This window comes from Pomacea canaliculata, linkage group LG3, assembly GCF_003073045.1.
Source record: "Pomacea canaliculata isolate SZHN2017 linkage group LG3, ASM307304v1, whole genome shotgun sequence".
Lineage (NCBI taxonomy): Eukaryota > Metazoa > Mollusca > Gastropoda > Architaenioglossa > Ampullariidae > Pomacea > Pomacea canaliculata.
Window position 1 is genome coordinate 22,535,031 of NC_037592.1, and position 19,930 is coordinate 22,554,960.

The following is a 19,930-nucleotide window of genomic DNA, read 5'->3' on the forward strand; positions in this document are numbered from 1 at the left end:
AAATAATTGCTTAAGAAAGTGTCTCAAGAATCTCTTAATTCTGCCACTCTTTTAATTTTCTGGTAGAAAATAATTTCTTTATAAAAATAGCCAAAACATTCCACCCTTTAAAAATTACAATTATTATATTTCTAAACGCTTTCCAAATAATATTTAATGCTACTTAGAGTGTAGCATCTCAAATTGGTAGTCGATTAAGTAAGTGGTTTCTGTTTGATCTTTTTTTCACAAAATAATTGAAATGCGAACAAGTCTGTTGGGTGTACGAAATCCACTTATGTACATTCCCATCATTAGTTTTAATTGGAGTGGATTGTCACGAAAAATAGCTCAGACACGAGACGAGGCGTGTCGCTGGGTCTGTTATTAAAACGCTAATTGTACAGCAGAAATACTGGGAAGAAATGTGTTCGACCAACCGTTTTCTCCTTGTGCAGATAACTTATGTTATCCAAAACAAAAGTCCAAAGTTGCATAAAGATAAGTCTTTTTTTCATGGCGCGAATATTGTTTATTAAAGTGTAAATCCTGAATAGAAATATACTCAAACAATACCTTGTGTAGTTTGGACGCGGTAATCATGATCATGTGTAATAACTCGAACAATGTCTCACCTGTCCCAGCAAATGTAGCATTTGACCCCAGCCTCCACCTCGCCCACATAGCAAATTTTTAAGAGAGCTTGCGTTCAAACTCGGAGATGTAGTAGTTCGATATTTGCGTGGAGAAGACAGCTTGCTCCACTCGACCTCCATACCAGGAAGGGCACGTGACTCACGTGGGATACACGAATGGGTTGTGGAAGGTAAGACAGCGATGGAGATGAGGTCAGTATCGTCCTCATTTAAAACTTATCACTCGCAAAGGATTGTCTCTAATACCTCAACAACTGGAAAAGGGAAGGGAAATACCTTTCCACTCTCCAAAGTCAAAGAATGGTCAGTCAGATGATCGACTTCAATCAAACAGCATGAACGCATTAAATTAGAGCCGTTCATTTCTTAATGTTGTGAACTTTTCAAGCTGTAAAAATTGGTTTAGACGAGTGCGAAAAACGTATGTAGGTAAGAGTCCTTTCTTTTACTAATTTAATGGGAGTATGAACTTGAAGACGTCTCGCGATGTCCACGTGCACAATGATGACATAATACAGATTGATCGAGTTATTGAAGAGGCCTTTAGATCATTAAATGGGAATCTAAGCACAGTAGATATAGGTGTGTTTTTAAGTGTTGAAACATATGAAAGGGAACTTTGCGACTGTGCATTTGATTACTGAGTGAGGAGAGCCATCGTGGCACCATCAATGATAATTGGTAATTGAACTCAATTTCTGCAGACGTCATCCGTGTAAATATTGTATAACTATAATATAATCGTTTATTTCATTTATTAATAAATACAAATTCAGGTTTAATATAGTTTCGACCTTTCTTGCGTTATTGACGGTTACAGTATTATAACGGATGCCATCTGTGCGTATGTGCATCTGTGTGTGTGTGTGAGAGAGAGAGAGAGAAATTATGAAAGAAAGAGAAGGAAGTCGAGACGTAATTCCAATTTTTCCAGTTTCATTCGCTCAAGATGGCGGGACAATGGTTATATTTAAAGAATCCAGCAATTTATTTATCAAGAAACTAAAATAAATAATTAATAAATACTAATTAATACTAACAACATCAAAGAGCATTTATATTGAGCTCGACAGCCACCATTCTTTCCCTCCATCTTCTCCTTCTCTGTCTGTCTGTCTGTCTGTCTGTCTGTCTGTCTGTCTGTCTGTCTACTACCTTATTCCTCCTGAGTACTGAAGTAAGTGTGACATACATAACATTATTAACTGAGTTCAGTCCCACCTCAACTTCTCTAACCTACTGCTCGAGACAGAAACACTGGTACAATTCGCGTCCACTCGGTTCTGGGTTTAGACATAAGATACTGACCAAAAGAAAAAAAAAAAAATGCATGTTCACGGTTGACTGAAAAAGACTTGTGCGAATAGCGAAGCGCTGGCCAAATAAAATCTTTGATCACAGGGGGGATGAACAAGATTAAATTGGTATGAACTGCTTGTGACCCACAAACTTTAGTAGCTAGGGGAGAGGTGTGTGTGTGGGTGGGAATAATACCACAAACTCTGAAACCATGAAACGCAAGAGCAACTGTCTTATAACACATCGGAATGGAAAGCAAAACCAACTTCTTTTTACTGAAGGCGGTTGCCGCTATCGTGGGACACCTCGAAACAGTAAATCGACGAACGTTGGTGATGCTGTGTTCACATCTGCCGGCAAGATACCCTGGGTGAAATGATGAACACTTAAGGAAGAGTATAGAAAGATTCGCTGGTACTAAAGAAGATATAGTTTAGTTTACGCAAGTAACGGTTCAACGAGCAAATGTGTAGCAAAACGGTAGAAATCTTGGACACGGGCTGGCGGCTAAGAAGGACGTTGTGGTACTGCCGCTAGGAGTCAACTACCGGGTAGAGACACTGATCAAAACATGTCAGCTGTTCCCCTTTACAAGTGAGAAGATTGTCGAGTGTCTGGTGGATAGAAAAGACTAGGTGTCCAGTGAGTCTCACTTTTTTGTTTTAGCGACAGATGTAACGATCATAACTAATGTAAAGACAGTGGAGTTACTGATCGAGATGTGCCAACAGATGTCTAACCCCTAGACATGGTCTGACTGTGTTGCCCTCCTCTCTGTCCCACACACAGACGGGAGGAATTCAACAGACGATCCTCTCCTTCTGTTTACAATTATCTGCTCTTTCTCTTCAAAGTGTGTCTGAGTTCGGAGCTTTCGCATCTGGCGCTAAGCCCATCCCTCATAATATATCTTGCATAATGAAACTTACGATTGTACTCACTTCTCAGTTCTTTTTTTTTTTTTTTTAATCTAAGCACTTAGTGTTTTATATTGTGGCAAATATTTGCTGATGCTTATGTTGGTTATATGATTGACTGCTGGTTTGTTTGTATTCTTTTAAGTGCAGCGGATTGAGCTTGTATCTACTCACTCTAGAACAGACCTGGGCAAATGCCGGCCTGCGGGCCGCCTCCTGTCTCTGACCTGCCCGCCCGCTGGTCCGCCCGCCAGTATATATATATATACACTATATATATACAGTATTGAGTAAAACTGAGTTAACTATATTAGTCCGGCTCTCTAAAACCATCCCAATTGCTCATGCGGCCCCTTGGGAAAATTAATTGCCCACCCCTGCTCTAGAAGATCTTCTTCTATGATGATGATGATGATGATGATGATGATTATTATTATTATTATTATTACACCATGGACACTGAAGGCAATTTATTATATTGCACAGGATACCTGTTCTGCCGTCAAACTATCATATCATTCAATTGTTATTTAACTGCCTACAACCGTACCGTAAGTGGTCTACAACTGATCTGCCTTGGACTTACTGTTCCACTCTACTGCTGCCGTTCAAGTGTACAAGCATTCATACTTACTGGCCTTTTTTGTTCAAGTTAAACGTTGAAAGCTCTGTTTGGCGTTCATCTGTAACTCCATACTCGAGCTCACAAAGTTAACAAAGGTTAAGTCTGTCTCTTCACTGGAGACGAACTCCCGAGCAGAAACTGACGGAAAACTTAAGACTGTCCTCGTGAGGACTAAAATTCATCATCGTCCATATGTCAGTACTTTGGGAATGAATGTTTTAACTGTTGGCAGTTCTTTTTGTTGTAAAAATGGAGGGATCCTGCTAAAACGTGGTCGTATATTTAAGTCCAGGCACACAACCACCGCAGTTTGAATCCCTTTCAAAACATTACAGGTCGGGGATACTTTGTAAGTTGCTCTTGCCTTGACTGTGGTGCATCCTCATCATTATTTAATAATTATGATAATGTGATGAAAGACTAGTAATAGTCTATCGTTTGGAAAAGTGGTAGAGGTAGGTTTAACGAGCGTAATCCGTGTTCACCAGCATAATGGATATGGCATGACATGGCATAGCTTTATAGACATAACGTCACAGTTGTAACTTCATAGATGTTACGTCACAGTTGTAACTTCATAGATGTTACGTCACAGTTGTAACCTATCGCTTTCACAACAGTTACAGCGAACAAATAAAATACCAGATTGTCTAGTCACCATCTCTTGCGAATGCCACTTAGCATCTACTCTCTATAAATGGAAATCGTACGTCAAGGTACTGATTATATCTTAGTAAGGGAGGTAACCACTGTGTAAATGCTGTACGAGTTACGTGCCGCTAATCGTACTAGACAGCAGATTACTTAACAAATTCTGTCCAATCATCTGCTGAGGTAGAAACAGTTCTGGTTGAAATTCCTAATAGCTCTACTTTTTGGTTTTATTATTATTATCACTGCATCAGCGATTAATATTTTGTCAGAATCATTGATACGCGCATTAACACGTCCATGAGATAAAGCACAGTGAATGACAAAATTGTTAAAAACCCACATAGTAAATATACATCGCATGACACACATACAGTCTGCTGTATAAATACCGACAAACGTTCATCCTCAGAATTCTGACATCTTGCAGCTCGTTCCGAAATCGCGTTGTGCAAATAGCTCTTTAATTTCACAAGACTGTTGAAGTAAATGTTCTGATGGTATCTGTTTGATTTTTCCGAATTTTATTCTAATTTGTTGTTGGTCTTTACAGGCACTTATAACACAGCTGACGGAAGGTTTTTCTAAAGTGGCGACTATATATAAGGTTAATTAAAAGAAGAAGAGGCTGATTAAAAAGTGTTAATTCTCCAAGGTAAGTGTTCATAATCGTAAAAAGATAGTGTTCCTTCTTCAGCGTCCCATATTCTGAATGAACGCTTCCGATTGTCGCGTTGATTGTGGCTGGACTATAAAGGAAGAAGAAGGCAAAACTGAGAATGAGGACCATTTGTGTCACGTGGTTTTCAGGTCGATTTTCTCGTTTCTTGCCGTCACTTTGTTCTTCAGGGTTTCGGCCATCTTTCCCTCTGGACATTCTCAAGTTGTTCTGAGCGGCTTGAAGTCTAAAGATGAACACCATGGCCAAGTCCAGAAGAAAGATGAGCGCCAAGGGAAAGTACAGGAAAAAGGGTCCGAGATACGAACGCACACACGTCAATCGCAGTCGGATTGGACAGCAGAAGACTGCTGAACACAACTTTGTAGGCGTCGCCTCCTGTGGGTTGAATCTCGCGTTGTAACATTAGATGAACATGGGCCAGTAATGAAGTAAGAAAGATGGCTACGATGACAAACACAAGTTTCTTGCCAGACGCTGGTCTCAGCAAAGCTGACTGAAGGGGAAAGGAGATGACTAGGAAGCGTTCAAGACACGCCAACGCGTTCAGCCACACCGCCGCCCTTTGAAGAATCGTCGTACCTACCGAAGTAAAATAATATTGAAAAGTAATTGCTGGCAAGCTGAATTGAAAGGTGCAAGTTATTATAATTAAAGACAGGATGGCAATCAAAGCCGTCAAAGCGTCCGCTATACAGACCCCTAGAAAATAAGAGACGGAGGTAGGACTTCTGTGGCGGCTGAACGTGGCGACATTGACGATGCTGCACACTAGTGTACACACACTAAGTACGGTGTGCACGTAGCTTTGGATGGACAGGCTCAAGTCGTACGTCTCTTTCGACACGCTTCCCTGAAGATACAGCTGCAAGTTCAGTTTGGATAAATTGTATGTCAACGTGGTGACAAACGGTCCTTCTGACGTCTTTGATGATATTAAAGCCGAATCATCCATGTGAGCAAGCAGGTGGCAACACCACGTGATTTGGACGTAGCTGAGAAAGTTAAGGCGATTCCACATCGGTGTTACGATTGTGGCGAGAACGTAGACTTGACGTTGCCAGCTAGTCTCATCACTTGACTGGACTCGTGGACAGAAGTCCTAGTGTGTTTGGTGAGCTGTTTGCTGCTCTGTGGGAAAAACTTCATTATGACTTGGTGATGTACAACTCCTCGGCTTTATTCTTGTAACTTAATTGTCTGGAGTACCTTTGACCTTTCTGCGGAAAATGTTCAAGCACCAAGTAAACAGCTTTAACAATGTCGCTAAGACTGAGTGCAAAAAGAGCACAAAAATCGTTTTAAGGTTTTCGCGGGGAACAGTCTTTATCACTAATGAAAGCAGAAGTGTGTGCATATGTTTGTTTATGTGTTTGTGAGCTAGAATGATTGAATTGAATGAGTATTTTGATCTGTGTGTGTGTGTGAGAGAGAGAGAGAGCGAGATAGAGAGGATTTCGTCTTGCAAAATTATTTGTTTTGGCATACATCACGAGGGAAATAATTGTTATTGCTTAAGAAAGTGTCTCAAGAATATCTTAATTCTGCCACTCTTTTAATTTTCTGGTAGAAAATAATTTCTTTATAAAATAGCTAAAATATTCACCCTTTAAAAATTATAATTATCATATTTGTAAACGCTTTCCAAATAATATTTAATGCTACTTAAAGTGTAGCATCTCAACTTGATAGTCGATTAATAAGCTGGTTTTCTGTTTGATCTTTTTTTCACAAAACAATTGAAATGCAAACAAGTCTGTTGGGTGTACAAAATACACTTATCTACATTTACATCATTAGTTTTAATTGGAGTGGATTGTCACGAATAATATCTCAGACACGAGACGAGGCGTGTCGCTGGGGCTGTCATTAAAACGCTAATTGTACAGCAGAAATACTGGAAGAAATGTTTTCTCCTTGTGCACATAACTTATGTTATCTAAAACAAAGAGTCCAAAGTTGCATAAAGATAAGTCTTTTTCAAGACGCGACTATTGTTTATTAACGTATAATTTTACACAATATATCGTGAATAGAAATATACACTAACAGTACACTTGTGTAGTTTGGACGCGGTAATCATTATCACGTGTAATAACTCGAACAATGTCTCACCTGTCCTAGCAAATGTAGCAGTTGATCCCAGCCTCCAGCTCGCCCACATAGCGAAATGGTAAGAGAGCTTGTGTTCAAACCCGGAGATGTAGTAAGTTCGATATTTGCGTGGAGAAGACAGCTTGCTCCATTCGACCTCCATACCAGGAATGGCCACGTGACTCACGTGGAACACGCGAATGGGTTGGGGAAGGTGAGGTAGATGAGGTCAGTATCGTCCTCGTTGAAAACTTATCACTCGCAAAGGATTGTCTCTAATACCTCAACAACTGGAAAAGGTAAGGGAAATACCTTTACACTTTCCAAAGTCAAAGAAATGGTCAGTCAGATGATCAACCTTGATCAAACAGCATGAACGCATTAAATTAGAGCTGTTCATTTCTTAATGTTGTGAACTTTTCAAGCTGTAAAAATTTGTTTAGACGAGTGTGAAAAACGTATCCAGGTTCCTTTCTTTTACTAATTTAATGGAGTATGAACTTGAAGACGTCTCGCGATGTCCACGTGCACGATGATAATACAGATTGATCGAGTTATTGAAGAGGCCTTTGACCTATTAAATGAAATTCTTAACACAGTACAATGCAATAGAAGCTATATGATAAGCTACACAAACAGTATGATGAATTAAAAATGAACTATTAGTTAAATTTCGCACTTCGAATGCCTCGCCGATGTAATTTGCAACATTATTAACCATATACTTGCCAGTATTTACTAAAAGCACGGATTAAACGGAAAGCAGATGAATATTGGTAATACTTTTTAAAGATATTTATTTCTTTCTTAATACACTCTATCCTCGACATAAGAACATAACATGCAATTCGGACACTTGGACAAAAGGTACATGAGAGGATATTAACATTAATTGTCGCTTAGGTTGATCACAAAACGATGTGGCTTGAGACATAAAACTCCGAGTCGAAAACGTATTAGAACATTACATACAGAAACTATGTAAAACATCTACTTAAGCTTGTAGGCCTTGTGGAGTAAGGACTACATCGTTCGCAAGTAACAGGATTAAAATACGTAGTAGGTAGACTATCTTATCATGCTCAATAATATTCTTTGCTGACGTGTCGGTAAAAAAAGAGAGGAAAGGATTAAATGCCTACCCCTGAAGACCTGCTGAAAATGTTCATTCCAAAATTTTTTTGCTATACAATTTTCTACAAAGTGATCAGATATTGATGGCTGTACAGTGGCTCAACATAATTTCACATCGTTTTATAAGGGAAGGTTTTTCTATTGCATGTGATGGAAATAAGTGCCGAGGGAAATCTGAAGATATCACACCACACAGGTAAGACATACACACTCGTTCCACAAAATAACACGAAATCGTTTCTAGAGGGGCGTCCCGCCCAGAGTGGCAAAAAAATGTATTCATACAACAAAAGTACATGTTACACTTAACTGTACGACTGGCCAGTCTCTTCTCCACACGGTCACACCGTTTCCCAGTTAAGCAATTTGCCAGTACATTTGGCATGTTTAAAGTTCTTCGTTTCTACACATCGACACACAGGGACTTAATTATACTCCAATTCAATTTACAAACTTCAAAGGGTGGACACTACCTTCTCTATAGACGAGCCATCCCAACTCTATACTCTGACAGTTGACAGAGGAAAAGGTTTCAACTATAACTGAATAATCGAAACTTTTAATATATGCTACAACATCATTCTCTTATTAAGTACATGTAAATATGTCATTGGTGAGAAAGCTCTCTACAACCTGTCCCAACCACATCATTACCCTTGCCCTGTACACGACTTGTACGATGCCCCGCCCTTGGTCCACACGTTGGATAACCGGGCCTGACACGACGCACCCTTGCTTCCTCGACTCGTTTTCTCTTGTGGTTTCACATCTGTTTCTTTAGAAGTAGGAGCAGCTGTATAAATCCACTTGTCGTTGAGATCGTGGGCGATGACCACAATTTCGTGGGGAACGCTCTCGTCATGTGTTGTATTAGTAATGGTCTCGATGTTTGGCGCCGACGATGTGCTGCAGACTGGGGTAGTTGGACTAGGAGCAGGTGGTGGGTTGACTGGCAGTAAGACCTGAGAAGTAGAAAGGGGGGAGGGAGAGGAAGGACTATCATCACAGTCATCTGCATATGAGTCTGTTGTCCAACTGTGGCGAAGGTCCCGTGGGTAGTTGTTGTCCTCAAATTCGACAAGACCTGAGTGAGCACTGAGTCGCGAGTTATCGTTGATGTGGTGTTTATCGTTTCGGAAGTAGCCCGGTGTTGCCTTCTTGTTTAAGTTTAACATTTGCTGCCTTGTTAAATCACCTGCCAACCAAAGTCCATTCTTGCGCATAGTTCCTCTATTCTTTGATCTCGTAATCACTTTTCTTATCAGATCATCTGTGCAATTTTATAATCATTGGAGGCTTTGAACTTTCCAATACGATGGGCTCTCTCAACATCAGAGTCACTCCATGTTTTGTAATTAGTATAATCTTTCACAACTATGATAATTCCCGTTTCGTTTCGGTAAACCGAATATTGTTGTTCTTCTCGAGTGCATCTCTAAACTCTCCAGTTCATTTGTAAACTGTGGTAGGCGCAGCTGCATGTCTTGTTGTTCTTTTTATAAGTGTAAAATGTCCGTGCTGTTTTGTCCAATTTTCCGCAAATGTTCTTGACAAAAGTATCAACGTGTGCAAGTCAATCGACTTATGGTTATTAATTAATAGCATGAAATTCCGTACCTTGATCAAGGATTATTTGCCTGTCCATACGATTATGTAGTGTTGTTGCCTTAGTTGTATTTTCCACTCCCTCCTAAATATTTCTACTCTTACTTCGCAGTACATGTCCAGAGTAGACGTCCACAGAACTCTATAAGAGAGTAGCGACTACCACAGCGAGGAGAAGGGAAATGCCACCCGAAGCGTGTTTTTCTGGTTTCACTTGTAGGTGACATTACTTCTATAGACATTGCATGTTGTCTCCACAACTTTCTTTTACTGATAGACCATTCCATCAAAGATCTTAAATTAAATGGCAGGTCCAAATATTGCTCGGCTTTTGACAAGGTGCTCACTCGAATCCGAAAATTGGACTTTATAGGGATAGGTAAGTAAAATGACAAGATGGGATTCATTAATAACACTGGTCAAGACTGAAATTATTAATGACTTAGAAATGATCATCTAATCTGTAGTATCTTGGTGTGCAGAACACGAACATGACCATGAACAAGTGCCTGCTTGGTAAAGGTGTCAGCTAGTTTGTGCAGGGTGTGTCCTAGCCAGCCCCGTTTGTCTGGCAAAGGAGGCAATAAAACCAGTTCATTCCCCGTTTATTCTCCAGGAGCATAGGGCCAACTATTCTCTCCACTTGCGTCCACTCAAAAGGACACCAAAAAGTCCGACAATGATGATCATCCTGAAACGGGCGATCTTGAAAATCAAAGTGTTTGTGTGGCAGAGAGAGCAGATGCAGCCGACATACGCAAAAATATTTTAAAGAGTGTTAACGAAGCAATCGTGCAGACCAGTAAATGTGGTACCTGTAAAAATATCTTCCTGAGTGATATAATTCAGCATTGGCGAGAGCCATTTAAATTGTCACCACAGAGGAACTTAATCGTCACTTCAAGGTGCATGCTACAGATGTCACTTTAAAAGACAACCTGCTACGGCAAGACACGGGGCAGCGAGGTCAGAATGGTGCTCTACAACTCAGGTACCAGCAGGATCGGCTAGAAGAGTTTTCTCCTCGTGAATCCATCAGAATATCAGGTGTAGATGAACTCATATACGAGAATGAAAAAGATAAAGTGCTAAAAATGTTCATCGACTGCGGCGCGTCCATTTAACCTGAGGATATCTCTGCACTGTATTGCAATAGAAACGGAGCCAAGGAAACAAATTATCGTCAAATCCGTCTCGCGTTAAAAAAAAAAAATTGATGAACTCGCCCACCCCACAAGATGGACAAAACGGGCAACAGGAACAAGATATACCTAAATGACGAGAAGACTCCTCTTGAAGCAAATCTTCTGAAATATATGAAAGGCCTGGAGTGTGTCGACGGAGCATGGTCTACACATAGTAAAATATGATCCCTTAAGAAGACACCAGTCGGTATAACCCTCCTCAATTCTGGATCGAACGATATGCATCGAAACATCAGATGATCTATTCCAGTGATGCCCAATCTTTTTCGGCCTGCGGGCCATATCCATTTCGTACAACCGTGTCTCGGGCCACTTCACCGCAAAAATACAAAAAGAAAAAAAAAGAGCAGATACCATTTTTATTAGAAACAGTTGTACTACCATTAATTATGTAGTAATTAGTTGGATAATTTGAAGTTGTTTTCCCGAAACCAACTTCTGAATGTCCGGCCTCATCGTAGAGACACCAAGTCGGAGCATTGAATCGAAATGTTCTTCCATCGAAAAAAAAAAAAATGGGAAACGCCCCTACGTGGGGATAAATACTTCTTCTTGCATTTTTTCGTTTTTTTTTTAATTACTAACATGCCGATTTCCTGCACTGTGGGCAGAAGTTTCGCGGGCCGGATGGCAGCGCGTCGCGGGTCGGATATGGCCCGCGGGCCGTAGATTGGGCATCCCTGATCTATTCGAATTAGGCGAAAACAGCGTCGACTTGGATAAACTTGGCTTGTATGGCCTAGCTATCTGCTACCACTCGCTTAATTGAATTATCGCAAAAAATGAGAGAGAAAAAAAGGAGAGAAAGGCAAGAACATTCCATTAAAGTTTTTCCCTTCTTTAAATGTTTTTATAAGCTTTGATTTATTTTATTAAATACAGAGATAGGCTTTCATGGGCTTTGAATGGCTAGAAGCAAAGAACACGTGAATGACATGCAAAATTAGTTTTTAATATATTGGGTTTACAGGGAGTGAGAGAGAAAGAGAGAGAGACGAAGGTGTTCCCAGTTATGTAGTAGTTAAAACATTAGCTTTTCAGGACTGAACTGAGAGAAACAGAGTTCAGATCTCGTCTCGGGACACTCTCTGTATGGGATACCAATCTCCAGGGCTGTGTTTGTGGGGTTTTCCCCCGGTTTGATGTATTTGGTGTCAGAGTGTATGATGCACGTGGTTAACAAATAGATCATTCTCACAGGTCAATGTGGTGAAGTACAAAGAATGAAAAAGAAGCAAGACCCCCCCCAAAAAAAAAAAAAAAACAACAACAACAAAATAAATTGGCATGATACACGCATGACAGACAGTTGAACATGTCTTCCGGTGGAGCATAAATACCGACGAAAATTCGTCATCGCGTATCTGGGATGTTTCGAACTCGTTTTCTTGCAACAAGCATCTGATTTTCACAAGACTATTGAAGCCAACGTCCTGGTTGTACCTAATATTATATCACCTTCAGATTTTTCCGGTTTTTTTCCGAATCGCGTGTTGGTCTTTGCAAGCACTTACAAAGCAACTGTAAAAAGGTTGATCTAAAATGGCGACTATAGATAAAGTTAATTAAAAGAAGAAGAGGCTGATTAAAAAGTGTTATTTCTGCTAGGTATGTGTTCAAAACTATATAAAGAAAGTGTTCCTTCTTCAGCATTCCATATTCTGGATGAACGCTTCCAATTGACGAGTTGATTGTGGCTGGACTCTGAAGAAAAAAGAAAGTAAAACTGAGAATGAGGACCATTTGTGTCACGTGGTTTTCAGGTCGATTTTCTCGCTTCTTGCCGTCGCTTTGTTCTTCGGGGTTTCGGCCATCTTGGCCTCTGGACATCCTCAAGTTGTTCTGAGCGGCTTGAAGTCTAAAGATGAACACCATGGCCAAGTCCAGAAGAAGGATGAGCGCCAAGGGAAAGTATAGAAAAAGGGTCCGAGACACAAATGCACTCACGTAAAACGTAGTCGGATTGGACAGCAGAAGACTGCTGGACACAAAGGTGTAGGTGTCGCCTCCTGTGGATTGAATGTCGCGTTGTAAAATTAGATAAACATGGGCTAGTAATGAAGTAAGAAAGATGGCTACGATGACAAACACAAGTTTCTTGCCAGATGCTTGTCTCAGCAAAGCTGACTGAAGGGGAAAGGAGATGACTAGGAAGCGTTCAAGACACGCCAGCGCGTTCAGCCACACCACCGCCCTTTGAAGAGCCGTCGTAACCATCGAAGAAAAATAATATTGAAAAGTAGCTGCTGGCAAACTAAATGGAAAGGTGCAAGTTGTTATAATTAAAGACAGGATGGCAATCAAAGCCGTCAAGGCGTCCGCTATACAGACCCCTAGAAAATAAGAGACGGAGGTAGGACTTCTGTGGCGGCTGAATGTGGCGACATTCACGATGCTGCACACCAGTGTACACACACTAAGTACGGTGTGCACGTAGCTTTGGATGTACAGGCTAAGGTCGTAGGTCTCTTTCGACAAGCTTCCCTGAAGATACAGCCGCAAGTTAAATTTCGATAAATTGTATGACAACGTGCTGACAAACGGTCCTTCTGACATCTTTGATGATATTAAAGCCGAATCATCCATGTTAGCAAGCAGGTGGCAACACCACGTGATTTGGACGTCGCTTAGAAACGAAGATTCCAATTTGATGTTACGTTTGTGGCGAGAACGTAGATTTCACGTTCAAGCACTAGTCTCAGCACGTGATTGGACTTTGAAGGTAAGTCATAGTGTGTTTGGTGACCTACTGTTGTTTTACTGAAGAATCCTCATTAGCACGTACAGCTTCTTGGTCTTATTCTTTCGACTTAATTGCCTAGAGTACATCTGAAATATCGACAAGCTGTCTAGTAAATAATAATGTCATAAAGATCGAGAGAAAAAAACAAAACGCGTTTTTTAAAAGGATTTTATTGGGAACAGCTTTTATGACAACGAAAGCATCGATGTGTGCATATGTTTGTGTATGTGCGTGTGACTGTTTCACGTTGTGCGCTTGTCTGTGTGTGTGTGTGTGTGTGTGTGTGTGTGTGTGTGTGTGTGTGTGTGTGTGTGTGTGTGTGTGTGTGTGTGAGAGAGAGAGAGAGCTTGTCTTGCATAACTATTCACTGCAACTATATCCTGAGGGTAATAAATGTCATTGTTCCCAAAAAAGTCCCAATAATCCCATTGTTCTGCAAGTTATAATATGGCACCGTAAATAATTATAATTGTTATTTTATATTTAAACACTTTCAAAAGTAATATTTTTAAAAAGATGGGGTTATTTTTAATTGAAGAATATAAAATCAAGCATCTAATAAACTGGTTGTCTGATCTTTTTTTCAACAAAATAATTGAAATGAAAATAATTGTGTGGTGCATACCGAACCCAGTTGTATAGAGTCACATCATTAGTTTTAATTGGAGGAGATTATAACGAATAATATGTGAAACATGACATGAATCACTGTGGCTGTAATCAAAATTTGAAAAATGACATGAATATATATCATTGTAGGAAAAATTCAATTATGATGGTCTTGTTATGACAGACAGCAGAAAGACTTGGAAGAAATGTGTTAGGCCAACTTTTTCTAGTCTTTGCTTAAAGACACGTCTTTTCTTGGCGCGAATATTGTTTATTACTGTATAATTGTAGACATGTAAATATACATTAACAATACCCTGTGTAGTTTGGACGCAGTAATCATTGACACGTCTGCAGACTCGGTTGATGTCTCCATGGCTCCAACAAATCTCATATTTTACTCCAGCCTCCACCTATCCACCTATCCCACATATCCAAATGGTCAGAGTACTCGGGTCTGAAACCGGAGATGCACCAGTTCGATATTCGTGTGGCGAAGAGAACTTTCTCCAGTCGACCTAGACACCAGGAATGGCACATGACTCACGTGACTCACGTGAACGGCTGGGGAAGATAAGACAGTCCTCACATATAACATTTTTATAACAGTTTATTTCTGTGACATAACATTTCATGCCGGAGAAGTCCAAGTCAAAGAAAGTGCCAGCCTTGATCAAACAGGGAGAGTGAAATTCTGTGATCAAACATTTTCTCTCGTAACTTCTTGTTGCTTGCAGATGTGTGTTATTTGATCCACTAGCCGTGGACATTTTATAACATTTCCTACATAGATCAGACATAGACAACTTCCACAGACGGGTGAGGTCGGCGCTGAGCTGCTTCTCGAAATCCTCTGACGTCCTCATCGCTCCGCACGACTCCCGAGGGCCGTTCCATGTTCACAGAATGTTCACGACCTCCATATCTACGACGATTACCAATATGTAAAGAACGTTTTGAGGAGATTTTGTAAAGCTTTTTTTTACACGTATGATCCGTATTGATACTCCATCAACTGCCACCATCTTAAGTCACCAGTCTCAAGAAGTTAATAGAAGTGAAGGACTGCGCTGGTGCTTACTAAGAACTCATTCCCCTTGGATCCACAATATTTATTTATTATATGTGTAGAAAACGACAATCAGCGGGTGTTAGAGACTGTTTCTGTAAAGGGATATAGGTGTGTTTTTACGTGATGACTAATATGGAAACATTACAGTGAACTTTGTTATTGTGCCGTTGATTACTGAGTTAGGATGGCAAAAGCGGCACCATCAATAATCTTATGGAAATTTGGACTCCGATTTCTGCATTCGTGTAAATATTGTATAACTAATATTATCGTTTATTTTATTTGCTCATAAATACTAATGTATACTAATGTAGTTTCTCGATTGATCGTTCATGCGTTATTGACGGTTACATGTGCACTCTGGTTATAACTGATGCAGTCAGTGCGTGCGTGCGTCCGTGTTTTGTGTGTGTGAGAGAGAAAAAAAGATGATTAAAGCAAGAGAAAGAAATGATGAAAGAAAGAGGGAAGTTGACCCATAATTCCAATTTTTCCAGATCCATTCGTTCAAGATTGCGTGGACAATGGTTATATTCAAATAAACCAGCAATTTATTAATCAAGTTACCACTATAGCAATACACATAGCAACTATACTAAGCTGGATAGCCACGATACTTTCCCTCCGTCTTTTTTTTTCTCGGTCTGTCTGTATGTCTACTAGATTATTCCTCCTGAATACCGAAGTAAGTGTGGAATCCCTAACATTATTAATTAAACACAGGAGAGGACACTGGTTGCTGGTATCTGTCCCATGCACCACGCTAGGGACTGCACCGAGCTGAATCCTCAGCTAACGCTCTTCTTTGCCTCTTCTCAGTGAGTCCATCACACCATTTATACCGAGCCGGACGAAACTTCCAGTCTTTCCATTTGCTACATTTGAATTATGTTCACCCGACCGGCGTTGTCCTGCTGGCCTTGCTAGGAGTGCGCCCCCAAACAATAGTCCCCAGAAGACACCTGCGACGACAAACCGAGGATCGACAGCCCTGGAGATCATCGTCCATTAACCTCTACAAAAATAAACAATACATCGTACCACCATCCGGCCTCCTTCCTCCCGCCCCCTTACCTTTACCTGAGCTGAGCCAGCATGCGACACGCGACACTCATTGTTTGTCCACTGTCCTACGACCTTCCTGAAACTCTACAACTGTGTAGACTGTAGACCTTTCTCTCCAGTTTATTGACGATTTTACAAAAACTTTTTTAAAGCGTTACAGGTAGGTGTTCATTTGAAAGTTGAAAGTTATTATCTAATAATTATGATAACATGATAAAAGACTAGAAACAGTCTAACGGTTTGAAAAGTGATAGAGGTAGGTTTGACGGGCATAAAGTAGTGTTCACTAGCATGACGGATGTAGTGGTATAGTGCCATAGACGTAACGTCACAGCTGTAGCTTCATAAACGTAACGTCACAGCTGTAGCTTCATAAACATAACGTCACAGCTGTAATTATTCTCTTTCATAGCGTGACAGTCAACTCGTCACAAATAAAACATGAGATTCTCTAGACATCATCTCTTACAGCTGCCGCTCAGCATCCACTCTCTATAAGTGAAAATCGTCCGTCGTAGGCTCTAAATATTATTATTATGATTAGAGGCAATCACTGGTTAATTAATCGCTCCACCATCGCCCACCAACGAATAAAAAAAGAGTTATCAATCTACCAATTCTTCCGGTGTCCGGACCAGGTGAGTTTTCTTGTGTTAAGTCAAGCCACAGTTTCTATCAATTTCTTTAACTTTCAGCTTTGAAACTATATTATTTCTGCCGGAACCTGAAAAGTTTGGTTTACTAGAAGAAAGGAACACCTGTGGACCGCTAGTTTGCATTGTATATTATCAGACCCTCGACGGGATTTGATCGGGTTTAAACTCCTGACTCTCGTTTTTGACTAATGAAAATATGCTTGACAAACGCTTTCGCAACTGTTCGCATTGCAATGATTCAAGAACTTCACCCCGCAATACAAATGCCCCGTGTCCCGAAACCAGCAAAATAGAACCGTGGTCATATTCCATTATTTCATAACCATTATTAAATTCTTAGAGGGACAAGAGGCATTTAGCGACACTCGATATTGAAAGAAACATTGGAGAAGATGAAGTTAATTGAGTACAACTCTTCTTATGAGAAGGGAAAACCTTAACAGGACCGCAAGATAAAGTTTCGTGGTGTCTTGCAAATCTTACGAGCGACAAACCGGGCCACGACTACTGAAAAGACATGAAGACCGCCTTGGGAACCATGCCACGATCACAAAGGGAAGTGAGTGGTTCATGCACAACCTTGTTTCACTAATGTTTATCCTTGTCAAGGGTAAATAATCCAAACCGGTCTTGCGGGCTTCACGATGAAAACAGAATAAGGGAGACAACTTCTGACAGAAAACAAGTGCCATCCCACACCTGGGCGAAAACTTTTCAAAATGAAAGTATTGGTCTCTGAGCGGGAACTGCCAGGTGACTTTCCTCGACAAAAGCACCGGCATAAGCCATGACGGGAGACACAAATAACAAAAGTGATGGGAAAAAGGATGATGAAAAAAAAAAATCTCGATAGAGAAACCGGGGTACAGGAACAAGATTAACCTCAATGACGACAGGACTCCATTTGGAGCAAACTTGAAGAAATATATGGACGGAGCATAGTCTCAAGCCGGGATCGAACGATATATCGAAACACCAGACGATCTGTTCGTGTTTGGCGAAAACAGCGTCGACTGCAGTAAACTTGGCCTGTATGGCCTACTTATCTGCTAGCACGCCCTTAACTGTGTTCATCGCAAAAAATGTCGAAAAATACTTGTGAAAATACTAATAATCCACCTGACAACAATTGGCCCAGTGCCAAATCTGATCATGTCCGCGCGTATCGAGCAGGTCATGGTGGTGTCTTATCTCATGCAAATATCGATATCGACTTTTATATATATATAGGGTATGTATAGGTGAGTACACTTAAATGACAATTCAAAATAATATCTTGGCCTTTGTGGAATATGGATAAAATAGAAAAGCGTAAAATATCATGATGGTTTATGAAGGAAATAGGCAGGTCCCTCCAGGACCTGCATATCCTGAGTTGGCTCGAAGAAACAGACTAAAAACAAATTTACTCAAATTATAGAATGCTAGAATGTAGTCCCCTGTTTTAAAATACCTTCCCGTGATTATCTCCCTTTAACAAAATTAAGGATATTGAAAACTACTTTCCAGTAAATATATGTAGAGGAAATGAATCTTTGTAGACTTTGTAACACTAGGAAGGTCCAGACTGTATTTCATGATCTGATCTCGCGCCCACACGTCCAGTGTTTGCTGCTGCTGTGACCTTTGCAGCAGGTGTGCGAGCGTGAGTGGCTGACGTCAGCATTGTTCACTGGAATGTTCGGCTTGTGTTGCGTTTGTTGGTGTCGGCGTGTGTCGCCTTTAACCAGTTTGTGTTCGGCGTGTGCTGCTGTTTAATCAGCATCAGTTGCTGCTACGTTTGTGTCAGCGTGAGTTGCTTTTGATTGTCTTCACCGATTTGCCAATATGTCTGCAAGTGAAGATCATTGTTTAAAGCTGTAAATAAAGTGGTTTATTGCTAAATCTCTTCGACTGCAAAGACACGGTTTCTTAGAGAGGTTGGCGTCGTAGATGAGGACACAAACAAGCCATTGACGACGATATAGGGGCATGGGACTTCTATATCGCTAAATAATATCACTATTTAATTTTACTGTAACAGTGACCTAGAAGAATATATAGACTTTGTGTCTGAGAGATTATATACATATAAGCAGATACGAATTTGCTACGTGTCTGCATTTGTGAATAAGATAAGAACGAGAGAGAGAGAAGAGAGAAAAACTAGAGCCTAAATAAAAACAGTACAATGTTCATTTCCAACAGCCTGTTGCAGGTGTGATACAGGTGGCTATTAGCAGCATACACAGTACAAAGAGCAGTGTCGGGTATTACACAAACACAAGAGTAATATAGGTCCATAAATACCTGGTGCATCAATTGCCTTAAAATTGCAGTAGTGGTGAAAGTTAGTGTCATCTTAGTCACTGGCCTCTAAACCGAGACAGGGCCAACATAATCAGTCTGTGCTTGGATTGTGGATGTCAAGAAAAGGAGCAATGTAATTTTTAAAAAAAAACTAGACAAACTAAGTTAACATTTGTGTCATAACACACCTATAAACTTTTCATTCTCCTCCCTTCTTTATCATGAAAGAAATGTACATTACCCGAAGCTCCATTGAACACATTAAAATATAGCATGTGATTATTGGAAAGACAAGTGTAGCAGCTACCACAAAACTGTACAACAGCGTATGTGACAGCTTGAATACAACTAGTGCACGATAAGAACGATTCCGAGGTGGCTTTAGGGACAGGTGGTGGGTAGAGATTATCTCCTTACCCGGGTGCTGCTTGGACGAAGAACGAAAGAAGGTGGGAGACTGGAAGGAAAGATAATGACCTACCGGACGATGTGTTATTGCACTGGCGATGCTGGTACATCGCTGTAGGTCGTACTATCTTCCCTCATCAGATGTCATCTTTAGCTACGGGTGTCGGAATCCTCCCTTTCCGGGGGGTATTACTTTCCTCACAACCTCCTACCCGCGCATTCATCTACCCAGCCGACACCTTCT